Raw genomic sequence first — 16,064 nt, forward strand, 5'->3', positions numbered from 1 at the left:
CTAGTCCAGGACTATATCCTAGACTCTACCCTAGTCCAGGATATGCAGACTAGTCACATGAATTCTTCAAAGCACAGAAGCCTTCCCGGTGATGTGACCACACAAGAATCAGAGAGAAGCAGCATTACTGGCTTTGGAGATGGACGAAGGAGCCATCGGCTAAGGAATGGCCGTGGCCTGTGGGAGCTGGAAAGGCAAGGGAAGACATCCTCCATTAGAGCTTCCAGAAAGAAAAGCAGCCCTGGCAACACCCTGAATTGAGCACAGTGAGACCTTAGCTAACGTATAAAACTGAACGATTATAAATGTGTGTTGTTTGCAGCCACTGAGTTTGCAATAATTTGTTATAGCAGCAATAAGGAGTGAGTAAAAACACCATGCTTGATAATGTGGGTCAGGAAACTGTATGTTTACCATGCAGAGTCCCATGGAACCCAACCAAGAAGAAAGGCTGCAAGGAGGAAAAGTATAGGCCCACTTCCTAATTCCCTTTATGCCTGTGGGTGCTTTGAGCCCATTTCTAGGGCTTATCGAGGGCTGGTACCTAGATTTGGGACCAGAATATGAGTTCTAGTTGAGACTTCCCACTCAGCTTAGTCTGCTCAGGCTGCCATAACAAAATACCAAAGACTCGGGGGCTTAACCTGCAGAGGTTTCTTTCTTGTAGTTGTAGACGCTGGGACTCCAAGCTCAAGGTGCTGACTGATTCAGTTCCTGGGAAAGGCTCTCTTCCTGGCTTGCAGGTGGCTGACTTCTTACCAAGTCCTTGTATGGCCTTTCCTTGATGGATTCACTCAGGGAGAGAGAGAAAGGGGGAGAGGAAGAAAGGGAGAGAGGGAGGGAGGGAGAGAGAGAGCTCTTCCTCCTCTTATAAAGCCATATATCCAATCACGAGGGCCCCATCCACAGGATCTGATCGAATCCGGATTACCACCCAAAGGCCTTATGTCTGAGTACCATCACACGAGGGATTAGGGCTCCAAATACGGACTTGACAAACTTGTATTCAGTCCATGCACCATAGCTGTGTGACCTTGGCTGACACTTAACCTTAGTGACCTTCAACTCATCTGCAAGGTAGGGTATGGGATGTAAGTAGCAGACGGACAGCACTGACAGAGGAAGCTCTAAAATGTCTACAAGTGAATAACCACTGTGTGTATTTTGGGGGAGTGGGTTGCCCGGGTCCATTTGCAGACTTTGCGCAGAAACTGTCATTATGCAATAGAAATGTTCCACGTGGAACAAAGTCCTGCACAAGGCCAGCCATTCAGGCAGCGTCCCCTAACAATTGATGCCTGCTGCTATTTTCCACTGGAAGAGAAATGTGATTTCTATATGTCAAGTGACAGTCTTTACAAGGCATCCAATGATTCATATTTCGGTGTGTATTTAATCCGCCCTGGCAAACAGCCAATGTGGGGCCTCTCCACTGCCGTCTTCCTAGCAACCAAGGCCTTTTGTCCTCACAGCTTCAAATGGGCTCACGGCTGCTTTGCATGTGAAACCTGGGTTCCTGAAACCTGGGCCTGCCTTCCTTTACAGCTCATAGCATTGAAAGAAAGATGAATCAAGGTGGCCTCTACCTTGGGAATTAGTTCAATGTCAAAGATCCATGTCCATCTTGTCCTTGACAGTCCTCCAGCACAACCCATGCGTCATGTTGCTCAAAAATAAGGAGCTTACGTGAGACCAGCCTATAATCTGGGCTGAGCCGAAACTGTGCTCGTCCTTTACGCTGCGGCTGGGTCCTTCACTCCTGCCTTTGTGCCAGCCTCTAGGGGACACACTCCATAGTTCCCACGATGGCAGGAAAGGAAGCATGGAGGAGGGGAGACGAAACTTGAACTTCCTGAGCAATGTCTGACTCTGAAGATACACTTCTTGCCTCGGCTTTTAGAGATCACATCTTTTCCCAAGCTTTGAAAAACCATCTCTATGCTAACGACTCTCACATTTAGTCTCCAGCCAAAATGACTTCATCAAACTGTAGATCCAAAGAGCCAATACCAAATTGCCATCTCTGCCTTCTGGCCTTATAGACATCTCAAACTCAATATGCCCAACTGTTTGATCTCCATGTGCGTTCAAACACGTGTCCTTGTGTCAGTCTTACCCACCTCAGCAAATGACACCACCATTTTTCAAAGGATCAGTTCTGAAACCTCTCTCCCCACCCTGGCATCCAATCCATCAGCATGTCCAGTTGATTCTGCTTCCCAAATATACCTCAAAGCTCCCCACTTCTCTCTGTCATCTCTACCACTGCCATCTCTGAAATATCACAATATCCTCTTAATTGGTCTCCCCATGGCTACTCTTTCCCCTCCTTCAAATTAGTCCCTTCACTATATCAAGAGTGGTCATTTTGAAACCAAAAAAAAATAAAAAAAAAAAATCACAACACTCCTCTGCTTAAAATGTTTCCAAGGCTTCCCTTTGCACTTAATATAAAATCTGAAGTCCTCTCTTTGGGCTACAGTGGCAAGCATGATCTAAACCCTGCCCTCCGATGTTTTATGCCCTGCCTCGCTTGCCCTCATTTGTTATGGTCTCGTCAACCTGGCTTCCTCTTGGTTCCACAAATATGGCCGCTCTTTAGTATCTCCTGGTCCTAGCACATACTGTTCCATCTGCCTGGAACGCTCTTACCTCTGATTTCCCCACGGTTGGCTCCTTGTATTCCAGTGAGAAGCCCAGCCTTACAACCTTGTCTGCATAGTTTATTCCCCTTTCCCTTCCCCACCATACTCTACCATTTCACATGGTTCCGTTATAACGGTTTGTTTTCATCCCTTATTTCCCTGTCTTTTGTCTATGTCTCCTCTAGCCTGGAAACCCCATACCTGGAACAGAGTCCATGCTCAGTAACTACTTAGTTAATTAATTACTAGGTAGATGAATGAGTGATGTGCCCCAAATCTCACAGCTGACAGTGACAGTACCAAGATCCAAACTCCTCTCCAAGTCCATACTCTTAAGATTAAGTCATGGTTTGGGCCTCGGAGCTGATCGTTGGCAAAGCCATGTGTCTCCCTTCTGCCCAGTGATGCCAGGAGTCCAGCGGTCCTATGCTGGCATTCCCACTAAAGGCTTTGGGGTAGAAGGTAATCCTTTCACAGAAGAATCCAGGTGTCCACAGGAAGAGAGATGCAGTGTGCCCCCCAGAACAGCTTTCTGGTCTACCTGTGTTTTAAATTAACCCCATCTAGGACACATACTCTGCCTCTGTCGTTGGCATGGAAAAGGACAACCAACTGCTCTCCAAAACCCTTGCACTCATCTATGGGTCCCAGAGGCTGAGTCCGGAATAGGGGGAGCCGTAAGACTTTCAGACACTTCTCAGTGGCCTAAGGAGCCTGTTACAAATGTTGTATATTCTCTGAACATGCGATGTGTCCGAGGCCCACCCGATCTCCATGCGGCTGTGGGGGCCTCTCTGAGCAAACAACCAGCACCCCACCTCAACTGTGTTTCAGCACCTCTCCATTTCTTTCTGTCCCAAAATGTTATCAAAAGCTGTGAAGGCCTTCAGCCACTGATAGATATAGTCCCAAAGTGCAGGCTAGATAATAACCCCAAAGGGCATCCTCAGCCTATGTAGGAGCATGGGAATCCGTGGAGAAGTGCTTCCGCTTCCTGGTCTTCAGAGCAAAAATTCTGATCTCACTCTGCTTACTTGGATCGCCCTGCGGTTTAACCATTACTTCTTCCCAAGTCTGTGCCTCAGGCTCTTCTTTCAGAGAAACCCAAATTAAGAAAGGCTCCATCCTACTGTCATTGGTCATCACCCAAGAAACCACACAGTGTTTGTTGGTAACTCAAGCAGAAAAGAAAAAAACAAAACAAAAACGCCAAGCACTGGCTCTGAGCAGTGCTCCAAAATGAACACATTTGGAAGAGCACATCACTGTAATGGGAAGAAACCTTCCCACTGCGTCAGTCCTTGGTCATTGATCATCAATGAACTTGAACTTCCGAGGTCTTCACACTCTGCTCTAAAGCTTTCCATAACTTCCTGTCCCGTAAGCCTCTTACAGTCTGGCTCCAACTTACCCCTGCAGCCTCACTGTTCTCCCTACAATGGTCCCTCCAAATCCCTACACTCCCCGTGTTCCAGTGGCTCCCCAGAACTTCTCCACCTCTGAGCCTTTGCTTCTCATGCCCCCATCCACCGTGCTCAGGAAGCCGTCCACACAGGGCGACCTTCAGGGTGGTCCATCCTGTACAGTTACGCTGGGCCTTGCACTTGGAAGGGCCCCCATGCTTGGTTCAGGGTTCTGCAGTTGCCATCTTACAATTCATAACGATTTTTGAACAAGGGGCCCTGCATTTCATTTTGCACTGAGGCAGCTAGTCCTGCCTCCAGACTGCAGTTATGAGACTTGGCTTTCAATGTACATAGAGGATGGTCAAGGAACAATCACTTCTCACATCAGGGCAGACTCTCTTTCTCATGCCTCACTTCTCAGACCAAAATATATTTTTAAAGTCAAAAGTGGATCATTTGGGCGATGGAGAAAATGGTTTCAAGGCTGCCTCTGCCCATTTTCTGAGTGAATTTGAGACCAACGGCCGAGTAAATCTTCAAGTCCCCAGAGGTGCTACGTATTCCCAGGTGCCCATAAATATTGTCTAAAGGTAGAGGTTGTATCTGTGAGTTACCAGGACGGGGATTCTAAGGGTACTCTCTCAGACCTCCTTTGTTGAGTCTCAACATCTTATTTTAGTAAGATATTTTCCAGGTCTTTAAATATCCATGGTTTATTTATGAACTGAGGGTTATTAACTGTTTGAAACTTCATTAAGTCCTTCCCTGGGGATAGTCTCAGCTGAGGTCCATTTAGATGATCCCTCCCCAAATATCTGTCTAATTTAGATTTAATAGAACAGTTTATTGTATGTTGATAAAATAATAATGAATTAATAAAGCCTTCACTGAGACTTAGGTAACAGATACATAATCTATCGTTGTTAAAGAGCCATGCAAATGTTTTTAATGATCAGCATTTAATATGCAGCAACCCAGACGTAAATCCAACCTAAACACACATTTGGAAACTCATTTGAAGCAGCTCATGAGCTTCTTGGAGATGGAAAGGCCTTGAGGCCTATTGTACAGTAGCACATGGGGTGTCCTTGAGGTCCTCAAAGCCTGGGAGGGGTCCTGGGGACCTTTGTTCGGGAGAAGCAGAGACCCCACTGTTTGAAGATGCCCCCAGCTTCCTCTCCCCAAGATTGGGGTTTGTAGGTTCTTGCTGCTTCTGCCATGTATTTTTAAATGCTTCACCAAGAAAATGAATCAAGGATACTATAACCAGGTGATTAGGATGTCTGTGTTTATTTTTGACTTTTTTACAGTTTTTTTAATTTTTAAAAGTTTATTTTTAAATTACCATTGACATGCAATATTATATTAGTTTCAGGTATACAAAAAAACAGAGTGATTAGACATTTATATACCTCACGAAGTGATCGCCCCCGTAAGTCTATTATGCATCTGACACTGTACATAGTCATTAGAATATTATTGGCTCTATTCCCATGTGGGAACTGTTGAGGACTTAGGTTATATCCAATAGTTAAATCTTACCTACTATTTCCTTTCCCCTTTTCTCAGACTTGTCCTCTGGCTGGACTTTTCCAAACAGAGGGTCTGCACCAAATAATTAGGTCAAATATCATGACGAAAGTCATCCTTTATCCCTCTTTCCTGTATCTTATTCTTAAAAGAATGTTGATCCTTAGGTGGCTGACATTTGTGGTCATCTGGGATTTGTGCAAGAGGTCACGTTCAAGGTTGGATGTTTGTGATCTTAGACAAGTATGGAGGAGAGGTGTAGACAGGCGGTCATGCTGAATCCATTCAGGAGGGCTTCTGTTCCAACACGTCAAGAAAGCTGGCTCTGCCCACAGAGAGAAACGTGTGCTGTGGCCAGATTGTCTCCACCACTGACCCGTCTCAGTGCACGTGGTTCCCACCATCGTCATACTTCTTCTAGGATTCATGGAAAACTAGAAGCTAGTGAAGTGAGAGACATATTGGGCTTGAAACTACAAGACTAGAACTCAAGGCCAGTACTCCATCTCACTAGCCATTGATCCCTTGGAGAGATCCCGTCTCTTCTGTGAGCCTGAGAGAGGGCATTGCATTCCATGAACGTGAAGTGCAGGTTCAGCTCCTGCCTTCTGCCCCTTGGGAAGTGAGACACTTGATTTCCTTAGTCGCCATAATCATCGTAGCACCGATTAGTTTGCTCAATATGGAAACACCTGCAAAACAGAGAGAGGTCAACGAGAGAGTGGCCACTTGCAAGACAGGCAATTTTGATGAAAACAAAAGGTTGGGGGTTATGGGGAGCATGCATTCTGGCATAGCACCCCAGTGGGAAGCTCTGGGTATTGAGGAATGAGAGGTGGACATCTTCAGAGCAAAGAGAAGACTGAGGAAGGAAGGGAAGAATGGCAAAGGAAAAAAACCAAAATTTGAGTGTGTTGGCATTTTGGCCAGGAATGACCTCTGGTCACTGGGAAGAACTCTCAGGTGTGTGCGGCCCATCCCAGAAGCACTTAGGACACACTGTGCCCTTGGAGGGATACTGCCTGACATCCAATCCTGACAAGGCACTGGCACCCACGGTGTCCTCATGTCATCGCCTGGGAATTAGACTGACAAGCCTCAGAGAACTGGCACGCAAATCAAATGAGTTGACATATGTAACACTTAGCTCATGAGAGGTCATTATCACTCTTTTCCTGCTGCCCCTGTGTTCCTATTTCAGGGTGAGTGGGGAGCGGGAGGCGTGGAAGGCCGACTTGCCTCTGGCTGCAGCCTCCTTAGCTCTTCCCACACCTTTTTGCACTCCCTGTCACCTCTTAGACTGCTCGGCCAGGACCAGTGCCTCAGGCGGTGGCCTTGGGCAACAGAAAAGGGGTTTACAGGCCAGCTGGCACCTCAGGTTGCTGCCTCCTGGGGGGGATTTTTAGAGGCTCTGAAATTCCAGGGAAGACATGACAGCATCACCTCAGCCTTGCCCCAAGCACCTGCCTAACGCTCCTCAGCATTTCCAGATGGGAATACACACAGGAGCACTGGTACAACAGGTTTGTATGGATGCACATGTACACACTGGAACACGCGTCCACAGACATAAGCACCTGTTCACACTCATGCAAATCTGCAGAGAGAAACACACATACAAACATGCACACGTCCAAAATGTAAACCGTGTTTCCCTGAATATAAGACCTAGCTGGATAATCAGCTCTAATGCGTCTTTTGGAGCAAAAATTAATATAAGACCTGGTCTTTTATATTATATTTTATTATATTTATTTAATATATTATATATTATATATTATACTATATTAAATTATATTATATTATATTATATTATATTATATTATTATAAGACCCAGTCTTATATTACAGTAAAATAAGACCGGGTCTTATATTAATTTTTGCTCCAAAAGATGCATTAGAGCTGATTGTCTGGCTCGGTCTTATTTTCGGGGAAACGGTATGTAGGTATTTGTGTATACACAGAGACATACACTGATGCACATTCCCCAAAAATAGAGACACTTATGCACATATATATATTCACTAATTAAATGTCACTTGGCACGTGGTTACACTGTCACAGACTGTACATCCATGAACTGGACCACATGTCTAGCACCTTCCAAAGACAGAGAATCTAGGAAAGCCTGCACCCAGCCTCAGTTCTAGCTCAAAGTCAACAGTACAGAGATCCAGCTTTGTCACCGTGCTGATGGCCCGAATTGGGGAATGGAGGCAGGTCAGAGGTGACAGTGCCCTGCAGGCTCCGGGAAGACCCAGCTGTCGGAGACTTGCCAGCCCTGAGACCCCATGGAAGCAGACATGGGGAGCCAGGGACTCTGCTGGGCAGAGAGCCAGGCAGGCGCACTCTGTTTCTTAGGGCTCTGTGCCCCAAACCCAGTTTTCCCACCAGCTATGAAAAGGAGTCACGAGACTCCGCCACCATCAGGAGAAACACCAGGTTCCAAGCCTTGGGGAAGATGGCCAGTATTTCCAGCCCCCCAAAGATTCAGCCTCCCATCATCTGCATTGCACATTATCTGGAGGTGCAAAGGAGAATGTACCCCATCTTGACACCCTAGGATGATTCAAAGAGAAGTGTCAGCTCTCTCTCGGGCCTTCCCCAAGTTGTCTGCCAGCATAAAGAATCATGTATGGGAGGCCTCCATTCATTGTACTGAAGGAGTAGTATAGTTACTATTAGGAGCTTTTCACACAAGGAGAGCTGTTCAAACAGATACGTCTTAACGGAGAACACGCTCAACTATTGGGTGCACCTTGGACCTCTCACTCAACTGGGCAAGCAAGAATGAGCCAGCTCACATTCCCCTCCTGCCCACGGCAGATGGAGAGTCCTCTGGCAGAAGCCAAACACCCCACCAGTTACGAGGTGCTTGTGGCCAGATCCGTGCATCATAAAAGGGCTGGTTTTGAATGGCCATCACGTCTTAACCAACTCTGGGAGTTCATGAATTTATGAAGTAATGGAAGATGCACAGCACTTTGGAGCTGCCTTGGGCTCGGGAATTTGTATTAGAGACTTAGTATTTGAGATGCAAATCCTAGTGCTAATCTGAGAGAAGATTCTGTTGGGAGAAGGCTACGGGCCCAGGGATTGACTGAACCCTCGAAGCCTCCCCATGTCCTACATGGCCCCCTGACCAGCTCCTGCTTCTTCTCCCCCCATTCAAACGCCCCCTTCACACCCCAGTGTGGAATGGCTTGGGGCTGAGAACACACCCAGTGCACCCCATCTGCGCTTGTTGTATCCAGTCCTCTACTCATCTCCTGCTGGACTCCTACACGTCCTTCAGGTCTCACTTTCAGGGGCGCCTTCTCTGACCCACCTTTCCTAGAAGTTACGTGTCCTTCTCGGAGCTCCTTGAGCACAATATGGACATTGTTGCTTTCTTTTGAGTTTCTCCATTAGACTGTTTATGTGAACTGTTTAAGAAGAGAGTAAGCCTTTATCTTATCATCTTTATCCTTTACAGTAGCTTGGAGCCTTGTATGCAGTGGATGCTTCATAAGTATTAGCTCATGCATGCGTGATTGGAGTGAATAAAAGACAACTGGTGTAGTAGGTAAGAGCATGGGCTTTGGAGCAAGTTTGCCCGGGTTTGCGTTCTGGATCTTCCGTTTATGTAAAATTGGACCCTGATAAAGTCCCGGACCTGTACCTTAGCTTCCTCATCTGTAAAATGGGTATAATAATAGGGCTGTTGTGAGGATACCCAGTAAGCACTTTGTTGTATGTTGGCCATTGTTATTGTATTAGATGAGTCCAAATCCACTCCTATCTGGGCGTTATCAGTGATTCTGAAGACTTCTCTACCAAGTCAATACCACAAGAGAAGAAACAGGAAATGATGCCACTTGCCCTTTGGCTCCTGCAACCCTTCCTCCTTTGGGGCCCAAACCCCCCCCTTTTGTGGGCTGAGTGGACTTTATTTACAAGGGCCTAGTTAATCAAGTCCATCTGTAATGTAAATGTGCTCCTCACTATGCTAATGCAAGCACTAGACATGCAAATCCATAAGCATTTGCATGCCTAACACAACAGTTCTTGTCCATCCTGTTCTGTTGCTATTTACTATCTAGTTTTTATGACTTATGGATTTCCAACCCTTTAAATTTATATCAGTGCCGTGACATATCTGCAAGCAGCGACAGTTTTATGAGCACTAAAAAAGCTGCAACACACCACCACTAAATACTAATGACATAAATGGTAGCTGTAATGGCCCCTATTTTTATTACAATACCAAACCTCAATATATTGCAATTACTTCTGCTTTCAAACCACAGCAAGCCACACTGTACAGAAGCCAGCCCAGGGAGGGAGATGTGACCAGCAGCAGAGTTTCTGGGTTAAGCCAGTCTAATGTGGAGGACCGGAGGTCAGCAAACGCGGCAGGAATGTCCTCTGAGTGTTCACTGGGCCTGGAAGTCAGAGATCTCCTTCCCGGACAGACGCTGAGTTGGGCCTCACAAGCTTCAGGTGTCACTTACAGATGGCGCAGAGGTTTGAGCCCTGCCACCCTCACCATCCCCGTGAAAAGAAAGAATAAAATGGAGGAAAAGGCATCAGGACTACCTGGTCTCAGTTCCAGCTGAGTCCCTTATCTGCTGTGTGACCCTGAGCAGTCCCTTCCCTCTCTGGGCCTCTCCTGCTCCATTGGGCGGGGTGGGGCTAAACTACATATCTCTAAGGGCACTTCTGTCTCTGACATTCTGAGACTGACTCTTGGGAAAATTCAAGTCTGAGATATAACCATTAATTTTCTCCAGAATGAAATTAGACCCACTAAGACATTTTTATGCCTGGTTTTATAAGTTCTGATTTTGCACCTTAAAATAATAACACCTTGAATTTATTTTATGGTGTTTTCCATCTAAAACACTTTTCGGTCTGTTACAGCGTTTATTCTCAGTGTCCCTAGAGAGTTCAGCCAGACGGAAATCATCCTTTCCATTGTGCAGGTGGGGAAACTGAGGCCTGGTAAAGTAAAGGGGTTCGCCCACGGTTTTGTAACACCCCAGGGCCAACGTCAGAATTAAAACCCGGGTCTTTACTGGGGGCTTCTTTTGAGCTATGTCTCCGCCTCTCTAGTTGTTACCCCTCTCAGAATCTGTGAGTAAAGATGACCCTGTCTTAGCACAAGGAGAAGGACAAGAGAAAGGACCCTTGAACCTGCCCTCCTCAATGCCTCAAACTCCATACGGGGCTTTTGCTCATTTGGCCGGTGAACGGCGACCTGGGAGAAGGTGTTCCCTGAGCGGCTATCCATCACTAGCCTCTCGGTGTGGACTAGTTTGCGGGATCCCTTTCCCAGGGATAACAGTTACAGGCAAGCTCAGGGTTGGGGTGGAGTTCAGGGACAGGTGTAGGTGCATCACTTAAGTGCACAGGGCCATTTTCTAGGAGTAGGAAGCCCGGATGGAGGGTATTAGATGGTCAGAGAACAACAGGAGTGAAATGGGCTTGAGAGAAAAGGTCACTGAGGACCAACTGCTCTCATTTTTCGTTTGCCCTCGAGGCCATGAGCTCCTCTAAGGGTGAAAGGAGCCCTGTCAGCTCAGCGCAGTAGCGGGTACAGAGAAGGTGCTCGGCCTAGGTTTGCTGAGTCGTGTTTTCAACATGGATATAAAACGACAGGGAAAGGTAGGCGCATCTTCAAAAAAATATCTTAGACATTTCAGAGTCCCCTGCATGAAAAACGAAGATCCTGGGAAAACTGCTCAGTAAAATTGGGGTAAAGAGCAGATAATAAAGAGATGCAAAGAACCCCCAAATAAGATACCTCAGCAAACGCTGCTCACCCCAGTACCACATACTGGGGAACAGTCAGCCCAAGTGTGAGCATGTGTGTGTTTGGTGGGACTTTAATTGTATCTCTCTATGAGATCTGAAATTCCTCCACTGAAGTATCTCCTTAGATAAAGCACTGTTCTCTGGCATTAATATCGTCGATTGGCCACAGACTTCTATACCACTTAGGACTTTAGGACTTTCTCTGGTAGGCAGCAAAGGTAAATGCAGCCCACATGGCTTAAACAGAAAGGGGAATTTTCTGGACCATCTTCTCAATTTTCCTATATATCTAAAACTGTTCTGAAAAACTAAGTCTGTTAAAAACAAAACCAAGTCCCTTCCTCCCTGAAGCCCTCTGCTTCCTCCAAGAGCCCATAGGGCTTGGCGCCTCCCCCCACCATGGCACTCACAGCATTTCCCATGCTTCCCTGTCCCTATCCCTAGGCCTCCCCAGGGCACCAGCCCTGTCATCCTGATCTTTGTAACCCGGTCATCATTTGAAAAAGGAGATTTGCATCTTCTGAGAACTGTTTTGGAGAAAATAACCTGTGTTTGCGTGCAGATGTTCTGGTCTGTTCCAGAAACAGCATGGCTTATTGCTGTCCGCGTTAAGGGCCCCACATGTCCCATGGACCAGCTCTCTCTTCAGAGGCAGGGAACACGTCGCCACTCCAGGACAAAGCTCCAGGCCCAGAGGCCAGTTGCCGCCCCTCTCTTCTCTCCTCCCTGGGGCTCAGGGGCCCCCTTTGCCTCCGTGGGATCAGTTGCTGAGAATCAGGAAGGTCGGCTTTAGTCTGGGTTGATTCCTGCGCCTGAAGCAGTGAGGCTGTTCTATTTTCAACACCTTGCTTTCTGTCTGTCTTGCTCAGAATGTGGCTGGTGCTCCAGGTCCCTGCTCAGGATAAACGCCCCGTCTTTTGCTCTTCTCGCTCTCTTCCACTTTTATGCCATCGCCAATACCGGCCTCCCCCTGGTGCTGTCAGGGGAAGCTGGGCTCGTAATTCTTTCAGGGAAGGCTTTAGAAAGAAAGAAATTAAGTTCAATCAAAGTGTCAGGCCTGAGTTGTGTGTGTGTGTTGGGGTGAAGGCGAGAGGAGCTTAATGAGACCACCTTCTGTGTCTCAATCGTCTCCCTTTCCTCTCCGCCACCAACCCCACCATAATGTGGCCCCGTCTGTGTCTTAACATTTATTAGGTGACCACAGGAGCTGATGTGAGGTGAGACCCACCCTACCAGAAGCCAATCATTTGGCCACAGGAACACACACACACACACACACACACACACACGTCATTGAAGTGTTTCTAACACGGTGCAGCACTTCCTAAGAGATATTCCCCACTGTCTGTGTTTCCACACAGACAGTGTTCAGCCAGTTCATCTCTGCTCAGGGCTCTTGACCCACCGTAACGCCTAGGAGGCCCAAGTGTATTCCTCCAGCTCACACCTGTCCTCGGGCCTCCAGACCAGACATCTAGCTGTCATCGACACAAAGAAATCTCAAATGCATCATGTCCCAAACTGACCTCCTGACCCCTGCTGTCCCAGGTCGTTCTCTCCTCTCCGGGAGTGGCAATGCTGCCCATCCTGTAGGATAATCAGAAATCCTGGAGAAATCAGAGACCACCCTTGCCACCCCCTTCCCCTCACCTCTATGTGACCCTAGTCCGTCACTAATCCTAAGGACGTAACGCCTAAATATCCCTCACATTCATCTCGGCTCTCCCACCTCTCTGTCACGGCCATAGACCTAGTTGCCATCTCCCTCAGCCTGGATGGCTGCCACAGCCTGGCCACTGGACCACATGCTTCCAGTGCTGTCCCTTCCAGGCCTTTCTACTCCCAGCAGCCAGCCTGAGTCCTTCCCCCCACTCCCCCATGCCGGGGGCAACATTGGCCCTTCCTCAGTCCTCCAGTGCTTCCACAGAGCCATGGTGTCTCCCATGCTGCTCCTTCTGCCTGCAATGCTCTCCCTGGCCCCGACCTTGGCCTAACTCACTCCTGGCATTCGTGACACTCAGTGCTTCGCAGGCGACGGGTGAGCTTGTGCAGCGATCCTCTTTCAGGGGTGTTAGATGTTGAAGCCAGAATGGAAATGACTATGGCCAGGGCGTCCTGCGGGTGGGCTCCCCAGGGGACTGTCCCTAGACTCTCACCTCAGGGCTGTCCTGTCTCCTGGGGTTCCGGAGCCTAATTCCCCAGCCTGCACTTCAATTCTGAGCTGCCGTGAGGCACATGAAGAAATTCCTCTTCTGCTTAAAATAGCCAATTTGTGTTCCTTAGTGGGAAAGTGTCCGTACAGACACTTTCCAGAACTCCAATCAGATTATGGACTTGGGTCTTTGATGCCCCATGGCAGGATTTTTCACACTTGGAAATTAAGCTAACATCCTATCAAAGGGGGCAGCAGGGAGCTCAGAGTCTGTCTCAGAGACAGCTCGTGCAGGGTGGGCGGGGACCTCCCAGACCAGGTCAGGAGGCCGAGGCCGGGGGCTGCCTGGTTCACAGAGTGAGGCTGAGGGAGAGAAGGAGCTGGGAGCTCACCGCTCAGGGAACAGGCAGGCCCAAGAATGGCCATGGGCTTTGGCAGGGTGACGAGCCAAAGTAAAATGACATGAGTCAGGCAGGCAGGCTCCCAGGCGGGGACAGTTTATACAAGGGCTCTGGTGAAGCTGCCTTCATTATCGGCACAGAGGCTAGGTGGAAACACCGCCTGCTGCAATGGCTGTCACCATTAAGTGAAAGTGAAAGATGTAGCCACGAAACAGCCGCCCAGCGTCCTACTGAGAGGCAAACGTGTTAGCCGACAGGGGCAGGACGCCCCTTCTCCTGCAAAGCAAGCTGACACAAATTACACTTCTCAGATAATGCCCCACGCCCCCCTTCCTGGTGTTACAGAAGAAACTACCTTTGTAAAATCGGATTTCATTATGGGAAATAATACGGAACCTCCTCCCCCACCCCCATTCTGCTTCACCTTGAGAACCAAACACAAACACAGAAGAAGATGAGCTGCTGACTCAGCAGACGTCTATTCACTGCCTCCAAGCCACAGCCCAGCCCAGGCCCTGGGAGCAGTTGTTTGTACAACGGGGCTGCATATCAAAATCACACGTGGGACCAGCCCAGAAGCTACTGCATCAAAGCCTCCAGGGGCAGGAAGCGGCAGGCAGGTGTACTTTATACAAGCTCCCAGGTGAATGCTAATGAGGTCAGGGAAGTAGTCAGATCCGGTGGGTGGGGGACAGCTCTCGAAGGGACCGACCTGATGAATAGTTTAGATTTTAGTCTAAATGAGCAGGGAGCCCTTTGGGAAGTTTTAGCAAAGGAGTCCTGTGATATGACTCATATCTTAGTGGGATTGTGCTATGGCTACTTAGAGTCGCCATATCTTAGAGTAGATGTAGGGTGGCAGGAATAGGAGCTGCCAGGACGCACGTAGGGCAACTGTGATTGTCCAATGGAGAGATGCCGGTGGCCTGGCCCAGCTGACTGTTGGATTATTTTGAAGGTAGAGCTGATGAAATTTGCTGCTGGATTTGCTGTTGGGTATAAGAGAGAAGGAGGAGTCAAGGATGGTGCCAGGGTTTCTGGTCTGAGCTACCAAAAGAATGGAATTGCCACTAACTGAGATGGAAAAGACTGGCAAGAGCAGTTTTGGGGTAGAAGATTGGGGGCTCTGTTTTGAACATGGTATATCTGAGATGCCCCTTAACTACGTGAGTGAAAAATTGGGTATAAGAGTCCTGGCGTTGGGATTCGGGCTGGGTGGCCCTCGACTTTCTGTGCGAGCTTGCAATTTTAGGTTTGAAATTCTCCTACACACTCACATAAATACACAGTCTTAATCCTCGATGCTTCAAGGATTAAGTCTTACTCTCTGACTTCACAAGGGGAATAAGATTTAGGTCTGAACAATCAGAGCCTGCATTGCCTTTTCATAAAAATTGAATTAGCGATTGGCAGGGGACCCCTTCAGAGCCAATGAGATACCATGAGAATTTTGCAAAGACTTCTGGGAGAGAGGATTTAAAGCAGAGACAATGAAAGGGCTGGAGCTTCTGCAGCTACATTGTGACTATGAGGGGTGAAAGAATCTGAGCACTGAGAGAGGGAGACAGAGACCAGGTACTTGTGATCAAATTATGCCTAAAGCACTCTCTCTCTTTCTCTCATACTTAACCTTTCCGTTATGTGAGCCACCGGGACATTCTCTTCCAACGGCCCCCCCCACCCCCCCCAAAAAAAAAATTTTTCCGAGGCAATTCTGATACAACATACTCATGGACTGGTTTTTGGAAATAACTGTGGTATTATTATACATGGTCCTATATCATTGCTCCTTAAGTGTGGTCTGTAAACACATCACATGGAATTTTGCAAAGACTTTTAGAATTATAAGCATTATTAGGCCACGAGGAGCTTGTGTTCTTCCTGGGGAAAAAGGATACCTTTTCACCCTCTCCTTGTTCTCTTGTTCGTGCTTATCTGTTGCAAGATAACGTCAGTGGAAAAATCCAGTAGTCAACGGCTCGCTTCAATTTCCCCCCAGCCCAAATGCATGGTTAGCTGAATTAAGCAAGTTTTACAAGCAGAGGCTGACAAGCAAAAGGCTCATTCATTGGGTCTGTGGATAAGAGACCAATTACCCAGCCCCCACCCTTGACTTCATGGCTCCCAGCCTGC

This window comes from Rhinolophus ferrumequinum, chromosome 15 (genome assembly GCF_004115265.2).
Source record: "Rhinolophus ferrumequinum isolate MPI-CBG mRhiFer1 chromosome 15, mRhiFer1_v1.p, whole genome shotgun sequence".
Lineage (NCBI taxonomy): Eukaryota > Metazoa > Chordata > Mammalia > Chiroptera > Rhinolophidae > Rhinolophus > Rhinolophus ferrumequinum.